We start from the raw sequence: 19,313 nt of genomic DNA on the forward strand, positions 1-19,313 counted from the left end.
TGCGTTAGAAAATTAAATAAAAAAAATTAATTTGTGTCATGAAAAAATTATTTTATTAATCCCAAAGGGAAATTATGAAAGTTGAAGTTACTGTGCCTTTAATATTAATGATGAAATGTCCGTTTGGGTTCTGTAACATCTGAACGTCTTTATGCTGTTATCAAATTAAATGGGTTAGTGTCAGCTAATCTACAACTAAAACAAGAAAAGGAAGTTTTTTACCAACAATAAAAAGAAAAATATCACAGTTTACAGATGACATGCAAAGCAGAAAGAGGAAGCATGTTTTTATTTAAAAGAAATAAGATCAGATGATCCAGTCAGACTCGACCCATCATATCATATCTGCTCCACTGAACAAATTGATTTAAAGGGTTTAACTGATTGTGAAATCTTTATACAGCAATATCAATAATTCTTTATCAATTTTCAGAATGTGTAAAAGTCCTGATCAGCCCTCATTTCTTCATGACTTTCTGTAATCTTTAAAGTGGTCCTAATCAATAGTTCGCTTTCTGAAGGTGTTTCAGAGTTTTTCTTTGGACATTTTTCAGCTTTTTCACTCATTTTCAGTCCAGTCCTTGTACCTTACCATTTTCAGAGGAATGGGTTTTTTCTATGTTAAGCCACTTAACTCTGACCTTTGAATCATTCAAGCAGAAAAAAGGCTCCTAACTCAAGGGATGAATCAGTGTTGTGTCTACACATAACAGACAACTTAGCAAAGAAGCCATTTTAAATTGGATCTTTAGGCACTTTGTTACTACCACCCTGGAACAAAGACACATCATTTGTTTCCATTTCTTTAGTTGCATCTATGAAAAACACCAAAGATAACACAGTTTGACAGACAGAAAATAGTATTTTTGCAGCAACAAGGTGATTCCCAAAGAGCTGTTAGCTGTAAACTTGACATATCTCAGCATGGTGTGCAGTGTGTCCTTAAAACATTTGAGGGAACTGGACAAGTGGAGGACAAAAGAAGAAGTGTCAGGCCTAAAAAACTATTTACAGCAGACGAACAGTATCTGAAAGTGATGTCCTTAAGAAAGAGGAAAAAATCCAGCAAAGACCTGACACAGGAGCTGAGAGATGCATCTGGACCTTCAGCTGATCCATCTGCTGTTGGCCCAAGCCTCATCAGAAATGGGCTCCATGGAAGGGTGGCTGTCAAGAAGCCGTTCTTAAGGAAGGGAAACAGGGAGAAAAGGCTGAGCTGTGCCAAAGGACACAAGAAGTGGACTGAAAATCAGTGGCAACAGATCTTATGGAGGGATGAATCCTCCCCAGAGCCCAGACCTCAACATTACTGAAGCAGTGTGGGATCATGTTGGCAGAGAACGGAACAAAAGGCAGCCAACATCCAAAGAAGAGCTTTGGGATGTCCTTCCAGAAGCCTGGAGAACTATTCCTGAAGACTCCTTAAAGTAATTGACAGAAAGCTCGTCTGAGAGGGTTCAGGCTGTGTTGGAGAATAGAGGTGATCAGATCAAATATTCACTTTAGAGCTCCTTAGAACTGTACAAGCTCTGTTTCTGCCTTGTATTCTGTATTTACATTTATGTTTTCATGACAAGAAATAAAGGGTGGCTCAAGAATTTTGCACAGTACTGTAAATCCATCTCAACACTTAATCTGATGTGTAACACCCACTCCCTCTCTTAGTGCCATTCAGGGTCACTACCATCTGACCCCTCAGATCTGGCCCTGTCTTACTTTCAGAAGGGTCTCCTGGAGCGAGATATGTTTACATGGCTGTGTGACAAATCAGTTTTCCTGCTATGAGATTCATATTTTGTGACAGGAGGGAAATGCTTGTGTCAGAAGAAGTCAACTAATTGCTGTAATCCTTCCTTCAGGCCAAAGAATGAAATGATAAATGCAGACTTTCGTGTTTTTGATCCACGTCACCTGAGGTTCATTAAAATGAGGACAGGAGGATCTGCATCTGCTTCTGCTCCAATGCTGCTTATAGGCACAAAGACACATGGAGGAATGGACAGATTCTGCTTTTCATTTTTTATATTGTCCCTCTTCCATCTAAATCAGTCATATTTTACCAGCTGAACCAGAGTTCTGAGCTGCAGCTCCTTTGATCTGTGGAGGCAAATTTGACTTAATGAGGGAGTTGCGTGCATTCTTTTGTGGTGTTCTGCTGGTTGGATGAACACATCTCAAATTGAACAAATAGTCCAGTTTATTTGGGGGAGGAAGGCTCTCCTGGCTGCTGATACTGTTCCCACGTGTTCATATGCTGCGCAGCAAACAGTTTATATTATATCTGTGCAGTGGTTCTCTTTTAACTGACTGACCCAGGGTTAGATACATCTGAGGGAAATTATTTTGTCTTGAGCATCAGTCACTTGGCATCAAATCTAACCTTTCGACTTCCATCTTGCAGTCTTCATTCATTTAGGGTGTGGACATTTCTGACAGAAAAGCCTCAGAGCCAACAGCAATTAAACTTTAGTTTAACCCTGAACTGCAGTGTTGATTTTCCAGACACTACTAAAGCTCTTAGGTCATCTGCAAGGCAGAGGCTGAGATAACCTTTTCAGAGAGTAGTACAACTCCAACTCCACAAAGTTGTGATGTTATGTAAAATGCAAATAAAAACAGGATGCAGTGATCCACAAATCTCATAAAAAAATATTTAATTCACAAAAGAAAATAGAAAACGTTCCTAACTTTGAATTGATCTTGAATTTGATGGCAGTAACATGTCTCAAATGTTGGGACAGGGGCAACAAAAGGCTGAAAAACTAAGTGGAAACCTGCACATCTGGAAAGGCTCCATCAATGCTGAAAGGTACAGTATGCAGGGTTTAGATCAACATCTGCTCCCTTCCAAAAGATGTCTTCTTCAGGGAAGGCCTTGCATCTTTCAGCAGGACAAAGTTTAACCACATCCTGCATCTATTCCAACTGAATGGCTTTGTAGTAGAACCACCTGAAAACTGAAAACATTTAAAATACAACAAAGACGAACCAGGTCTGTGAAGCAGCTAGAATCCTCTCTTTCAACATTTCATATGTTTTTTTTATGTTGTATTGTGAACAAAATATTGACAATACTGTAAATACTGACAGATTTGGACTATAAATCAGTCTCATTATTAAGTGAGATAATGTAGGGTAACAAAAGTGGAAGTCCTAATTTCGAGCCCTGTGGTACACCTCCATTAGTAGAAGTGACACTGAGTGTCTGTGTCATGGCTGATGACGATTAGATTAACTGCACTGAAACAAACTCTTCATCATCATCAGCCTCAGGATCATCATCATCTTCTGGGCTGGTGTAATCAAAACCCATGAGAGAAAAACTCTGCTCTGAGCTAAACCTGTGACCACCTGCAGCTTCATCATGTTACTGTAACAACAAGCCTAAAAAAACATGCTGCAGTATCAGTGGTTGAAACAAAGACATCATTATAAATGTTAATCATTTCTACTAACAGATCCTTCTGACTGCCAAACTCTTATTTCTTAGCAGCCAAGATATTTCATGTTTAGTCTCATCGACTTAATCTAATTTGTTAATATAAATAGGTTTTTACATATCATACCTGCCACACATTCCAAAAAAGTCAGGACAGTAAATCTTTTCCCACTTTGTAATGTTTCCTTCTCCCAACACTTAAAAACATACTGACATTGAGGATATCAAGTGATGAAGAGTTTCAGGTGTTATTTTGTCCCATTCTTCCTGCAAACACGTCTTAAGGTGTGCAACAGTACGGGGTGGTGGTTGTTTCAAAGTTCTCCAACATTCTCTGTTGAGGACAGTTCAGGACTGCAGTCAGGCCAGAGGCACGCCGCCTCTGGACGAGGTTAACATCAGGCAGCACACCTTATTTATGTTTGCTTCAAAGTAATTAAATATACAATCCATTAGTCAAGCAAACTTGATTGGAATAACAGGGGACTATTTTATTAAACTCCTACGACAGGTCTGGATCACTCGTAAATTCTGTTTGTACCTGAAAGAAAACGTAAAATACGAAAAGATGCGTGAATGCGCAAATTCACTACTTAAGAACAAATCTGTGCTTACGAACGGTTGTTGCATGAGGTCCATTGTTTTTAAACACATTTGTGGACAAACTGGAGATTCTCTGAACATTTTTGCTCCTCAGAGACTCTGACCAAGATTTTGGACCAAATCATGGTTACAATCACCTGTTTGAAATAACTACTTAAAAACGTTATTATTTCTTGAATGTCTTATTTTTTACATTATTGGACCTACATTGCTTGAGTCCCAGAACTATTTTTAATGGTTGCAGGTGTGAAATACAAAGTGGATGTAAATCATCAATTTAAGTTAAGTTGATGAGAAAGAAAACCATTAATTATCTTTGGTTTATGATCCTGTGATTAAAAAAAAGTCACTCCCAACTTTTTCTTAATTGGAGTTCTAAACTGTTGTTGCTGTTTTGGGCTGCCAGCAGGGGGGACAGTCCTTTCTCCTCTCAAATGACCCCACATCTCCAGAAAAGGTGAATCAGTAATGTAAAGTAGTGTTACTATAAAACCCTGAGGTGAGGTGTGTGTGCTGAGTGACTCCATATTTAATGGACAGTCACTTTGTCGTCAATGAAAGGTTTTAGGGTCATGCTGTGAGATTCTCTATGTGAAATCAATGCTTTGCCACTGCAAAGAGAGGCTTTCAGCTTATGGCACCATATTTCATTTGTTGAAAGGACAGCTAATTGGAAGTGAGTGTTGAGACCAGGTGGACCTGCTGACATCTCTCACAGTATTTAATTGCTTAATTAGCTGCAATCTAGAGGCTAAAAATATGTATGGAAAAGCAGCAGGACTGCTTTTATTGTGTCACACATTTTAGTCTTGTTTTAATTGTGCATGTTTGACATAAAGGTCTGACTCACGAGGTGAACTGATGGATGCTGGGGAAATTATTCATGAAAGATTTGACTAACCCACTGCCATTAGGAATAATGAATGATCAAAACTTTTACTACTTTTAAAGAAAACTTAAAGTCTGATACCTTCCGTCTTAAACTCTCTAAACCAGGGGTCTTCAACGTTTTTCAGGCCAGGGACCCCCAAACTGATGGAGAGTTGGAGCAGGGACCCCCCTACTATTTATATGGCATACAATTGTGTTTTATATTTAACGGGGCTTAGTGCCGTGTATAAATATAGCTACTCTGTTATTGTAGATTCAATACTAAGCTATTCAAATAATACACAGGTTAATATATTCATGTTTTTATTTGAAACATGTGCAAGGTACAGGGTGGCCGCGCCACTGCCATTTATAAACAAACATCTTGCATACAACACTGAGCTATTCAAATAATCCACAGATTTTAACTTTAAACATGCATGTAGATGTGACAATGAATCCTCAAACCATCTGTGGATGGCACACGTTTGCACACAATTTGTGAGAAAAAACAGTTTGAAAAAAAAAAAAGTTTTTTTTTTTTTTTTTTTTTTTTTAATGTTAAAAATCGTCTAATCAACCAAAGATTTCGCGACCCCCCTGCAGTACCTCCGCGGACCCCCTGTTGAAGACCTCTGCTCTAAACACTGACGGTAACGATCAGTTTATAACCAATAAAGTCATTTTTCAGCAGGAAATCTGTTTGCAGCTTCTCAGAGGTGAACAGTAGTTAATTGTTTTACTTCTCTGTGAAAAAATGTTGATACAAGTGGGGGGGCTTCCAGGAAAAAGGTTGGGAACACTTCTCTAAACTATCGTCTCGACAGGCAGGAGGACGGAAATAAGATTGTTTCCACATCCCAGTAAACTCATTCTGAAGTTTGTCCTTTAAAAAGCAACAACAAAACACAAGTGGTGCACAGCAGGATTATTTGTAGCTCTTTCAATCCTGGGTTACGTTGAGTCAACAGCACAATAGCACTTTACCACACAATTCTGTCTCTTTCTGGTTCCCTACAAGCTCAGAATGTGCAGGTAATGTTATCTTGTTATTCTCCAAAGGTTAGACTGACAACAACCATATACTATCATTTAAAGAATGTTCACATACAGGTATGCTGTAGAATGTTCCAGAAACATTGTGAGAACTACAATACTCTTATTGGACTGCACTTTACACCATGTTCCTAATTGGTTCAATTTCTGTATTTCCACAGCTGCCGTGGCTCAGTGGTTTTAGTTAATCGTCCAATAACCGGAAGGTTGGTGGTTCGAGGCAGCCCACCTCCTTGCCACGGCCGAGGTGCCCTTGAGCAAGGCACCGTACCCCCATGCTCCCCGGGCACTGTGAATGGCTGCCCACTGCCCCAGTATGGCATCTGTCTCCATGAGTGTGTGACCCTGTGCATGTGTGTGTGTTCAACAGGTGCCAACCTGGATGGGTCAAATGCAGATGAGAAATTTTGTTTATTTTGTGTGACAATGACTACGTCACAATAAAGTAATCTTAATAATTAAACAGTGATAACAGAACATTTTCAGTCAACGAGGGTGAAGATATAACAAACAAACTGGCAACATGGAACATGGAAATTCCTAATGTTTAGAGAACTGAGTTTCAACATGGTCATATGGTTTATTGAAATGAAAAGGTTTGGGGAACGTAAATACAACCAAACAGGAATGGTTTCCCAAATGTTCTCATAACTATTATGAAAAACATGGGTGGTTGGTGGCGTAGTGGGTTAAGCAGCCGCCCCATGTACAGAGGCTTAGTCCTCGATGCAGCAGGCCCCGGTTCGACTCCCGCACGGAGCGGCCCTTTGCTGCGTGTTTTCCCCATCTCTCTGCTTCCTGTCTCTCTCACACTGTCCTATCATTAAAGGCATAAAAAGCCCAAAAAAATAAAAAATACTTATAACTATCATGAAAAACAAAGACACTCTTGTTTCTTATTACAAATGCACTGTTTTTCAAAATTGCAAGTTATGAATGCTTATTCAGTGAGACAAAAAGAAATGTTGTGAAAAAGTGCATCACTATACATTAATTAAAGACCCATCATTAATCCTTTTATAATCGAATCGTAGCCCCTGAATCGTAATCGAATCGTGAGGTGCCCAAAGATTTCCACCCCTAATTTTTAGTGTTGTTGTTATTCATAACTGCTCTTCTCAGACTCATGGCAGACGTGCTTGTTTCCTGCCGTTTCCATAGTGATAGCGGTGTGCCAGAGAAATTTATATTGTAATTTTTTTTCAGCGTGAGAAATACAATGTCAGGTGTGCGTGACAAAAGACCCAAAAGCATGACTGTCACGCTCAATTCATGAACCCTTTACAATCAACAGGACCTGGAAGTTTTACGTTACCTGGAACTTTTGAGACGGAAGACGCTGTGCCACAAGCTCCCCCGGGAGAGCTGCCGCCATCGCTTAGCAGTGTGTCAAAGACTTAAAGGGGAACTCCGGGGCATTTGAAGCGCATTTCCATTGCTAGAGGTTGTCAAATACTGACGGTAGGACACAGACCGGTGCAAATCGGCGCTCCCTGTGAAGCGATTGCGCTGTTTGCGCAGCCTGTCATGCTAACCAAATACGTGGTGGCTAAGGGGCAAGAGCTAACCCTTCCACGTAAAACAACAACTTGCACACTGCAGAAACGTCACACCACTTTATAAACCATCCGACAATAAAGTCACAAGCCTTACCATCAAAACCATATGCATGGTTCTCACATTACTGGCATGGGGACGTTACAAAACAACTTTATAAACAGCATGTCACTTACCTCTTGTCGGTGGGCGCGCGCATGTGAAAGCCCAAAAGAGTCAATGGATGATAATCCCATATACAAAACAATTATCTTCTCTAGAAAAACTGCGTTCAAGTATTTAAAACATTACAACAATACATGCCCAGTAATATTGTCCTTTTGGGTGAAATATAACCAACCTTTTGAGCGCTTCTGCCTCGACGCCATGTTGGAAACATTCTGAGCCAAAATACAAAGCGTGCGCATGACGTCATCGCGCAAATGCGTCAGACGTTAGCAGAACCTACAAACGGGATCGTTAGGCAGACGGATTAACGATTCCACGCAGAACCGGTTCGCGATTCCCATCCCTATAGGTCAGAGTTAAGTGGCTTAACAAAGAAAAAACTCATTCCTCTGAAAATGGTCAGGTGCAAGGACTGGACTAAAAATGAGTCTAAAAGCAGAAAATGTCCAAAGAAAAATTCTGAAAGACCGTCAGAAAGCCTGAAGTACTGTTGATCAGGACCACTTTAAAGATTACAATAAAGTCTGGCTGCTTGGAAGGAAACATGAACACGCTTGGCCCACAAAGCACTCAGCATTGCGGGTGATTTCACCCAACCCACCCACTGCTTCTTCAGCCTCCTGACTCCTGGAGGAGACTGAGGAGCCTCCGGGCGAGAACCAGCAGACTGAGAGACAGCTTCATCCACCAGGCTGTCAGGATGCTGAACTCCCTCCCAGCACTGCCCCCCCCCCCCCCCCTCCCTCCCTCCCTCTCTGCCCCCTACCCCCACAAGCTCTGGACACTGACCCCCCCCCATGCACAAACCAAATGGCACCAGTCCCTTCACAAACTCTAAACAATCTTGCAAACCAAATTGCCCTGTGTACAGTCAATTATTGTACACTAACTGTACATAGCTCACTGTTATTACTGTAAATTCTGTTTATACAGCCATATATATACAGATTTGCCACTGCCGTTTTTTTTAAATCTTTTAGCTTGTATATATATATATATATATATATATTTTTTTTTTCTATTATCTTCTACTTTATATTTTACTTCATGTTTATTGCTGTTTTGCAAGGGATAAGAGGGAAACACTATTTCAACTGTAACACATGTTGAGACTTTTGCTTTTACTTCTGTTATCGTGTTTTATTGTTTCTGTTGTCTTTTCCATATTTTGCATGTTTATTGATTTCTGTCTGTACAGCACTTTGTTGCAGTTACTGTTGTTTTAAAGTGCTTTATAAATAAAGAAGTAGTAGTATGTCCTGCACAAATGGCAGCATTGACAATAAAAGTTGACTTGACTTGAGAAATCTGAGTGGACCAGAACACACTGAAGAGACAGTGTATCTCACATGAACTTCAAGACGAGCTGGAAGACACTTCTTAACAGACGAGTGTTTGGACTACTGTGATCTGACATGGTCAGATTGGTTAGTTGGTGTTGATTTGCATGAATGAATATCACTGACTCTGCAAGATATGATTAAACCGGTTACATGCCAACGTTAACAATCTATTATCAAAATTCAAATCAAATCACATATCAAAATACAGGTAAGGGCTGCACGGTGTTATGGTGGTTAGCACCATCACCTCACAGCAAGAGGGTTTCAGGTTCAACTCCCAGCTGGGGCCTTTCTGTGTGGAGTGTTTGCATGTTCTCCCAATGTATGTGTGGGTTCTCTCGGGGTACTCCGGCTTCCTCCCACTGTCCAAAAACAGGTTAATTGGTGTCTCTAAATTGTCCCTAAACATGAGTGTGTGTGTGTGGTTGATTGTCTCGTTTGTCTCTGTGTGGACTGGCAATCTGCCACCTCTTGCCCGTTAACTGCTGGGATAGGCTCCTCTAGCCCCCCTTCTAGAGGAGCCCCTCTAGGCTGGGTATAAAAAAAATGGATGGATGGAAAATAAAGGTATTAATGTAAATCGGGCGAGTCTGAAACATGTTAGATTAAGCAGAAATACATTGTCAGTGCTCCATAGAGCCCATGCATCTTGCTGGCATCATATGCAACATTAATAATTGCAATTACAGATATCAATGACAGCTCACCTGTGTTGGACAGGCAACAAACCAATTTCATATATTAGGCTACCCAAAACATATTACCATTTTTTTTTTATTATCATTAGTTCTAAATCAATAAGTGAACAGTGTTTGTCGCTCCTTTTTGTGAAATTGTCAGGTTGAGGGATTGGGGGTGCAGGGAATGTAGGACACGGATGCGGACTTCAAAGCAAAAACTGGGTTTATTTTCAAAAAAACAAAGTAACAACAAAAGGCGCGGCTAAGCCGGATTCAAAAAACCTAACTGTGACAAAAAAAGATAAACATGGCATGGATAAATAAATAAATACTTAACTTGCAAAAACGTGGAACATGGGGAAACGAGGCAGGCAGGCAGGCAGGCCAGGCAGGCAGGCAGGCCAGGCAGGCAGGCAAGGCAGGCCAGGCCAGGCCAGCAGGCAGGCCAGGTAGGGTCAGGTATCATGGGTAAGAATCTCACACTGAACACAAAGGACTGAGAACTTAAATAGGGAGTGAGCGTGATTGGGGACAAGGTGCAGCTGGAGGGGAATAAACAGGTGCAGTGAGTGAACTAATTAACAGGGTGCAGGGAAAACTAAGACATGAACCGAAAACTAAACATGGATTAAAACTCAAAAACGTGACCTAAAACATGAAACTAAAAACAAGAGTCCATGGGCGTGACACAAATAAACTATTGGAATATCATTAATTTGCTTTTGGAGTGCATTTAATGCTGAAGAAGCTGTTTTGGGGTCACTCCTAAATAGTGCAGGCGGACACTGAAAAGAAGAAACAGAATATCTCTGACTGGTAATTGATCTGTGGCTGAAATTCGTACAAGCAAGATGCAAATACTGGATGAAACCCACAGTTTGACAATAAGAAATTTTTCTGTGTCTGTAATCAAAGTGGACACCAGATGCAGTCTGCTGGGAAATCACTTTTACAACAAACTCTCGGGATTAGTGAGCCATTTCCCTTTCATCACCCTCCCTGTTACATGTCCTCCACTTTTCCACGCGCTCACTCCTTCTTGTTTAAACTTTGGCTCTGATTGCTTTTTTCTACCCTCGCTTTTCTTTTTCTTCTACAAACCTGAACTTCCTGCAACGCTGACCTCTTTTACCTTGGTCTCCTGGCACTAATTCAATTACAGCAGCCACTAGAAAAGGCAATTATAATTAACACTGATTAATGAGGTGAAGTCAGAGGATACATCAGTGATTGAGTGATTGGACAACATTAGTCGGGGACAATTACGACGAATCACACCCACATATCTTGAAGGAGGAATCAGCACTCGGTGTGCAGAAGGTGAAGGCCAGAGGTTTATGATCTGGTAAACACAATTCAAATGAAGACAAAATCCTCCTGCTTCCCATCACAACCAGCAGGAATGGTTGTATGTATGTGACTCAAATCAAGGCAAGTTTTGATGGCACATTAAACAGCAGAAGTGGGACACTTTTTAGGCAATAAAAATAACTAAAATCAGTCATATGAGGAAAATACAGATCAATAGAAATTGATAGTGGTGGAAATCACAGAGAATAAAAGCAGGAGATAAAAGATCCGTTATACTCTTTAAAATTCTTTAAGAAAAGATTTAATCTGCAGTCGGAGCAGTGATCAAATGAAAGAATGCTATCACAAAAAAACAAACAAAACTAAGACAAACAAACAACAGACCTAAAAAACTTATCGTGCTCAAAAAGGAGCAGGAAGAAGCACAAGCTTAGTCAACCCCACCCATTCTCCATGATTAATAACAATCATCACTCTTAACTCCTGTTTAATTTAGTCACATATTCCAACTACAGTTAGCTTCATATTTCTAATTATATGAACCCAGTGACCATACACAAATACACATGTTTATATACACTTATACATATTCATACACAGACAATAATAAGTGTAAGTATTTTGTAATAACACCCAATCACAGAGATGTAAACCCCTTCTCTTTTAAATTTTTTTTTACTGCTTTATACATAATTTGATCAAAACGCATGAAAGTTCCCTCATACCAAATTCATCTGGGTCTAATCTGGGCCATTTTGAACACTTATGGTTCTGTTAAGGCACTAACAAGTGTTCTGATGGGGCCCACAGGAGATGGGATTTGGGCCAGATGTCTGGTGGATCTGTGGCATAGAGTCAGCGATTTAATTCGAGGCCTTAAGTGGGCCAAAATGAAACTGCAAATATGAGTCAAACCCAAACAATAAACCAAATACAAAGACTTTCTTCCTTTTTATAGAGACGGAAGGATAGTTTTGTTCATGAAGATAAGAGTCAAAGCCGTTAATGACTGCTTCATTTTCAATGCTGGAAAACAAAATATAATTATCTTATTGCATTTCTGCTAATGTACATCAGCCTAAATGTTACGCACTGAGAGAAGTAATCAGATTACCTGTAACCAGGAGCATGTAGCTGCCTCACAGCAGCAGCTGCAGGGGGCTTAATTAAAACATTGTGTGTGTACGTGATCTCCAGCTGGATGCATTCAACCCCATTCTACATCCTCTGACTTACGTCTGTTTTTCACCCGACCTGACGGCTGCATCTTCTCCAAGATGCTTTCATCTTCTCAGCTTCATCAGCTCACACCGACCGATATCACATCCACGCAGCAGGGAGAAGCTGGTCTGTCCAGTCATATCTGCATCTGAAAAGTGGATGTCATTTCAAGTTACACACAGCTTTGCTCACTTAATGAAGGTGTAATTATAGTGAAACATTTCAATTCTACTGGGGAGTCCTCCGCTGGTTTAATATCCTTCGTGTCCCATCATGCAGGCTAAATCAAATCTTTTTAAAACTGAATCTGAAATTAAATCAAGTTAAATCAAATCAATCAAATCAAACCCTCAATTTATGCTTCTTTTGAGTAAGTGTATTATATGTAGTTTCTTAGTTTGATTCTTTGTTTAAAGTGGGGTTGTGTGAGGGGGTTCACTCAAAACTGAAGACCAATCATAAACAAAATCAGAAAAAAAAACATACAATCACCACAAAAACAAAGTTAGCTGAAATCTGAAATAAATTCAGACATTTTAAGTTTCCTTTCCATCAAACCTCGCCTTCCGGACAACTCCTGAAGCTCCGTTCTCACCTGTTTTACAAAATGTGTAGAACATAGGAACAGCTGGTCTAAGTGTGTCCCAATGTCACACATGTTAGCACAGTAATAAGGCCACCACACTAAACACTACTGTTCCTTTTTGTCTGTGCCAGACTCTTGTGATATTATCTATATGCAGCATCTTTATCCTGACTAATAAAACAGGATTCAAAATCTATCTATCTATCTATCTATCTATCTATCTATCTTCATCTTACAAACACTCTCCTCTTTACATGTCTATAAAGGTTTTTTAAAACTGAGTTGAAGGAATTAGTCTGATAACCAGAAGCCCTAGAAGACAAGATCTTGTATCTCAATGGGACTTTCCTGGCTAAACAAAGGACATAAATAAATAAAACAGAGGCCTCGACCAGCTGGAGTTTGAAAGGACAGGAAAGAGGGGACAACAAACACCGTCACACCTTTCAAAGGACACCTGTTGAGACAAGACAATGCAGTATTGATGACTGTGGCGAGCCCAGCTACTCCAGTGAGGTGGGTCAAAGTTAAAAGACCAACCACGACACCCTGGGAATTTCACCCAGGGAATATTCCTTCATTAAAAAGAGATTAGAAACTATTCCAATACCACCTCAAAAATAAAAGCACTCTACTTTACTTAGAATAGGAGACGTTTTTCATCCAAGAATACATTTATTCACCAAGTTAAAAACAAGTAGTCAAAACTGCTAAAACTGTAGCAGAGGCTTACCAGTGGGGAGGCAAGTTAAGGGATAGAAGACAACACAAATCACCCCACAGCACACAGCTAAGCAATCCAAAACCCGAGGTGCAAAACACGCAGCATATCGGAAGGAGGCGCCTCCTGCTGAATCTGCTAGTGTGTCTTGTCCTGCCTCCACCTCTGGCACCTTCTATACTTTCATTACCCCCTACCCGAACCAGGGTTTGAATCCCATTCCCGCTTATCTTACCTCTTTTATTTCTCCCCCTACCCGAACCAGGGTTTGCATCCCCACCCCGCTGTGACTGGTGTGCAGTTGGTGAGAGGCTGAGGTAGCTTGTGGCTGTAAAAGATGGTTGTTGTGGTGTGAGGAGCAGTGATGGCTGGCATTAGGGGGGTGACTCTGGGACGCCAGTGGTCATTGTCTAGCCTCCTGGAGGTGTCGTGGGCCCAACTAGACGAAACACTGATGAAAGGAGGTCCCCACCTGATGACCCCAATGATATGTTGGTCAGCATGCTCACTGGTCTATATAGGGAGTATAGGGAATTACTCACTGAGTCTGGTCCTTTATTATTTTTTTATTTTTATTTTTTTCGTTAGCACAAGTTTCTTGTGTTTACCTTGAATATTCACCAAGTTAAAAACAAGTAGTCAAAACTGCTAAAACTGTAGCAGAGGCTTACCAGTGGGGAGGCAAGTTAAGGGATAGAAGACAACACAAATCACCCCACAGCACACAGCTAAGCAATCCAAAACCCGAGGTGCAAAACACGCAGCATATCGGAAGGAGGCGCCTCCACCAGAAAAGCCCCGACCACCACCTCTGGGTGCTCAGCCTCTGAAACAGGGAGCCCCTTCAAGCTACCGATCAACACTAAACACTGTGGGGATCAACAGCTAAGAAAGGGCCTCCCGCCAAGAATGAAACAGAAATAAATTTAAAAGAAATGTAAACAAAATAATATGTTAACTAATTTAAGATAAATCATATCTCTGAGGTGCATTACTAACTGTAAACCATTGACACACCACTGTGAGTTATACACTCGAGTTGGATGGGCTGCTTTGGCCACCCGAAAACTTAGTCGTTGGTATACTTTAAGGCATTACTTGGTCTACTGCCTTCCTATATTTGTTCCTTAATTGCACAGAGAGGTGCTGGTCCTTACTCCTTCCGTTCTCAAGACTACGTGTTGCTTTCTGTTCCATATGCCTGTACTGAATTGGGTATAAAGGCTTTTGGCTACTCTACACCTCTAGCATGGAATATGTTGCAGAAGGACTGGAAACTAACAGGGTTAATCTCTTTGAGTGCCTTCAAATTCAAACTGAGGACACTTGAGGCCGACTCCACTACGTGTACTTGTTTTTCATAATCTGCTTGTGAATTCAATTTAATTTCTGTCATTTTGTGTTTTTATCTGTGTAATTTGTAACTGTGTTTTGTATTTGCTGCTGCCTATCTTGGCCAGGTCTCCCTTGAAAAAGAGGTTCTTAATCTCAATGGGATCTTCCTGGTTAAATAAAGGTTATAATAATAATTATAATAATATAAAACACCATGCAATCTGTTAAATAGACAATTGAGTGCCAGGAAAGAATAAATTTCTCTTTCCAAAGGTTTAAATCAGATCATTACCTGCCCTCTCACAATGCAAGCACGCTCACGCCACAGCGCCTGTCACCTGTTGCGGTAACAGTGCTCCGACCACAGGTCAGCTGCGTAACCAGGAAGTCTTGCACTCAACCCGAGAGTACCGATGAGTGTCTGAGCAAAACTGCACAAAGTCAGATTGTTACAACAAACCCAAATAATAAAGTCAGAAGGCTAACATGGAAAAAATAAGAGTGCAAAGCACGAATAATGAATGGATGGATGAATGAATGAATGAATGAATGAAGGAGGTAGGGCAAAACAGCCGCGTGAGCAGGGGTCACGTCCAAAATCCCCACGTGGATTACAACAAAAGAAAATCTGGCCGATGTTTTTCTCTTTGGCTCCTCCTACAGTTGTGAGATTTAACACCGCTGTCATAAAAATAAATCTCTCAGAGCCAAGTCAAGCAACCGTAAAGGGGAACAGAAAGGTGGAAAGAAAAATCGTGAACTGCGGTATCTCACCACTCGGAATGGGAATAACAAAAGTCAATGTATTTCAGAACGAGTCAGAAACACATAGTTTTCTTCTATAGTGTTGCTGTGGTATGAGGTAATTATGCTCCTCGTCTCCGGAACAGCCTTCTTGAAGAGAGCTGGGAATGTTGATACTTTTAAGAGCAAACTTAGGGCTTTAAGTTATATCTTATTCATTATAATACATAACTATATTTTATTTACAAATTTTCTTACTTTTGAGTCTGGGTGAGTGTGATATGTGTGTTGCTGAATTGAGAACTGTGGCAGTTTTCTTTATTTTTCTAACTATTTTGTACGAAAAGTGGTTTAGTTAACTCCACCAATACTTCCTGTCTTGTGTTTTTTTAATGTTTCATAAGTTCTTACCTTAGTCAGCCTCCCCTCCACCTTTGTTCTGTCTCCCTCTTATTCTACACACACATTGCTCGACAATTAAATTAATGATCACCTTTGTGATGAGGCAACAATGGTAATCATGAGCCTTTATTTAGCAAAGCACGGGTCAAATAGGGGCAGTCAGATAGACAAATGTAACAGGAAAGGAAGAGGCAAAGCAGCTGAATCTGAAAAAAAGTCCAAATAATGAAATAATCCAGAGATAAGGCAACAGAAAAAAACAGCAAAAGACAGAGATCCCGTACAATACGCAACCGACTACAAGTGAGTGTTTACAAAAGAGGTGTGAATGGGAGTAAAACAAGCAGAGGTATGTACAGAACTCAGGATTTCAAAATTATACACAGGAAGAAACAAAAAGTCCAAAAGAACCAACACTCTCCAGGTTCCAAATTAAGTTAGTAAAGAACATAATATAGAGCTTCAAGCAAGAAAAAGTTGAGACAGTTTGAAAAGATGTCAAAAATGAAAACAGACAGTATGAATCCAAGAAGTTTCATATTTTCTCTTTTCGAACCTAATTTAATTTATAAATACACATTAGTTTCTGCATTGCCTGTAACACATAAAATGAAATAAAAAGTTGTCACGGGTGCAATTTTGGACGAGTAAAGAGATTAGAAAACAAATAAATAGATCAAAATAATGATGTTATTTTAGGCAGGTGATGTCAACAGGTTATTGTAATCCAAGATGAGCAGAAAACTGAAAAAAAACAAATTTTCTAATTCTAATTCTAATTCTAATTTCAGATTATTTCTTTGAGCTATTTATTTCCAACTTTGGCCCTACACCTCCAAATCTGTGGGGACATGATTTGCTCTCCTTTCCAAACTCGGATTACTCGTGCATAAAAGTGCTTCATAATTCATGCTTCATCTCTTTTCCGCTGATCCTCCGGTCTTTTTGCTTTGTGTATCTTGTTGAATTTCTTCTATTATGACAACTTTTGGAAACAAAGTTTAATATTAAACCCATAAAACAAGAATTACTGCTTTTATAGTCACACATCACAATTATTATTTATTATTATTTTTCTTTAATTATGTGAGCAGTGACAGTTGATCCATTTAAAGACACACATCTTTCTTCTTCTTCTTCTGTTTTATGCTGACGCACGCACACACACCTTCATGAAAAGCCCACCTTTGCAGCAGAACATGTTGGTCGGGTAACAAAGCTCTAGGCTGTAATTGGGGACTTTGCTGCTCCCTCCACCGAGCTGACACTGATTTAATTTCATTTCATTTTGACTCCACTCCACAGGGACGTTTAGATAACATTAATTAGGTTTTCTCTTTTAACTTTAACACTACTCTTGTGTTCCTGCAGCATTCCTGCAAAGCTGGCCCACCTGTCTGTCCCTGTATCTCACTGATCATCCCTTTGCTTCCCGTTTTGTCTTGTGGTTTGATCATCCGCCTGACCATGTGTCCATCGCCTGCTCGAATGTGCATTATTATTTTTTTTACCTTTATCTCAACCCGCAGTCCTGATAGCAGCTTTTTCGCTCGCACACATAAATATTTTCTGACACGCACAGTCTGGGTGGTAGTTATGGATACAGTCCAGCTTTTAAATCTGCTTCTGAGAGCCCAGGACTGATGCCGTGACTGCTATATAATTATAGCTGACAGGCGAGAGACAGGCAATAAAAGCAATAGTTGCACTGTGGCTTTTATCTGTGAATTCTCAAAATACATCCACTAGATCACTGGAGCCGTCCATGGCTTGACTATACTACAGCACAGAGCTCTCAGACCTTTATTTTGGAGAGTCAAGATGGTTGTTTGGTTAAATTGCAGCTATTCAGGTGTAAAATCCTTGTTTCCACTGCGCCCTATTACGTTAGGATTAGAAACAGCGAAGGAGGGTGAGGAGTCTGTTCAGCTGCAGATAATGAGGTCTTCAACCTTTGAGCTCCACTCTGGACTACACAGTAAACAGTATTTAACCATTAAGTCCTGAAACATTACAGAAACCACAGCACATCTCTGTCAGCTTGCTTTCCAGGGTGAGACACTGAGAAAACTCAATATTTGTTGACAACTTAGACTGAAACTAGAAGCCTCATTTAAGAATAAAAGTAAGTTAAAGGAACAGTTCACTATTTAAGACCTTGAGTCCCAGTTCCAGCTTGTTTATCAAGAATAAGAAATGAGGAGACCATTTTCACAACAATAGCTCATTTCTATCCATTTTGGCTGTTTTCGCTGGTCCATCCTGCTGCCACAGACAGGGTTCCATTGGGCACTCTGTTCAATGTCCTTAAAACAATACTAATGTTAATTTTAAAGAAAAGGTCAACTCACCGGGTGGTTAGTGGTATTAAAAAAAAAAATGATGGCGCATTTTATGGTTTTCCATCCGTGTAATCCGTGTTCTTTGCTGTTCAGGAACTATTTTTCATGCTAAATCACGACGCACGTAAACATCCGCTCTATATTTGAGTCTGAGGCTCTAGCCCTGGCGCAGTGATCTGACAGTGTAAGTGAAAGTGAAAAGTCTTCCAAACGGAATAAAATTGGATTACAAAATGCTAAATAAAGCAAGAAATAACTTTTATTTCGCAACGAAATTTTTTTTAGGGACACACAGGAACATCCACGAACCACCCGGTGAGTTGACCTTTTCTTTAAAATTAACATTAGTATTGTTTTAAGGACATTGAACAGAGTGCCCAATGGAACCCTGTCTGTAGCAGCAGGATGGACCAGCGAAAACAGCCAAAATGGATAGAAATGAGCTATTGTTGTGAAAATGGTCTCCTCATTTCTTATTCTTGATAAACAAGCTGGAACTGGGACTCAAGGTCTTAAATAGTGAACTGTTCCTTTAAAGGTTCAATGGCAAGTTTTAATGATGAGTTAAAATGATGTAATATCACCATAAACTTCATACAAAGCTAATAAAAAAGAGGTAAATGCAAATTTCAGTGTTTTTATCCTGTACTGGTCTAATGTCTATTTTCTTCTAATTATTTGAATGTTTTAGTTAATTTGAGCAAATCAATTGTTCACTGATGTGTAGGAGTCTTGTCTTATAAATATTTAGGCACATGGCTTGATGATAAGCTTACTGTTAATGTTCATGGTAAAAAAGATTCTTCCTACATTTTTTTCCAGGTTAAAAACTGTTTCCCATTTGCAGCCAGAATGAAAACAGTACTGTTCCTTTTTGTCTGTGCCAGACTCTTGTGATATTATCTATATGGAGCATCTTTATCCTGACTAAAAAA

The sequence above is a fragment of the Odontesthes bonariensis genome, chromosome 22, assembly GCF_027942865.1.
Source record: "Odontesthes bonariensis isolate fOdoBon6 chromosome 22, fOdoBon6.hap1, whole genome shotgun sequence".
NCBI classification, from domain to species: Eukaryota; Metazoa; Chordata; class Actinopteri; order Atheriniformes; family Atherinopsidae; genus Odontesthes; species Odontesthes bonariensis.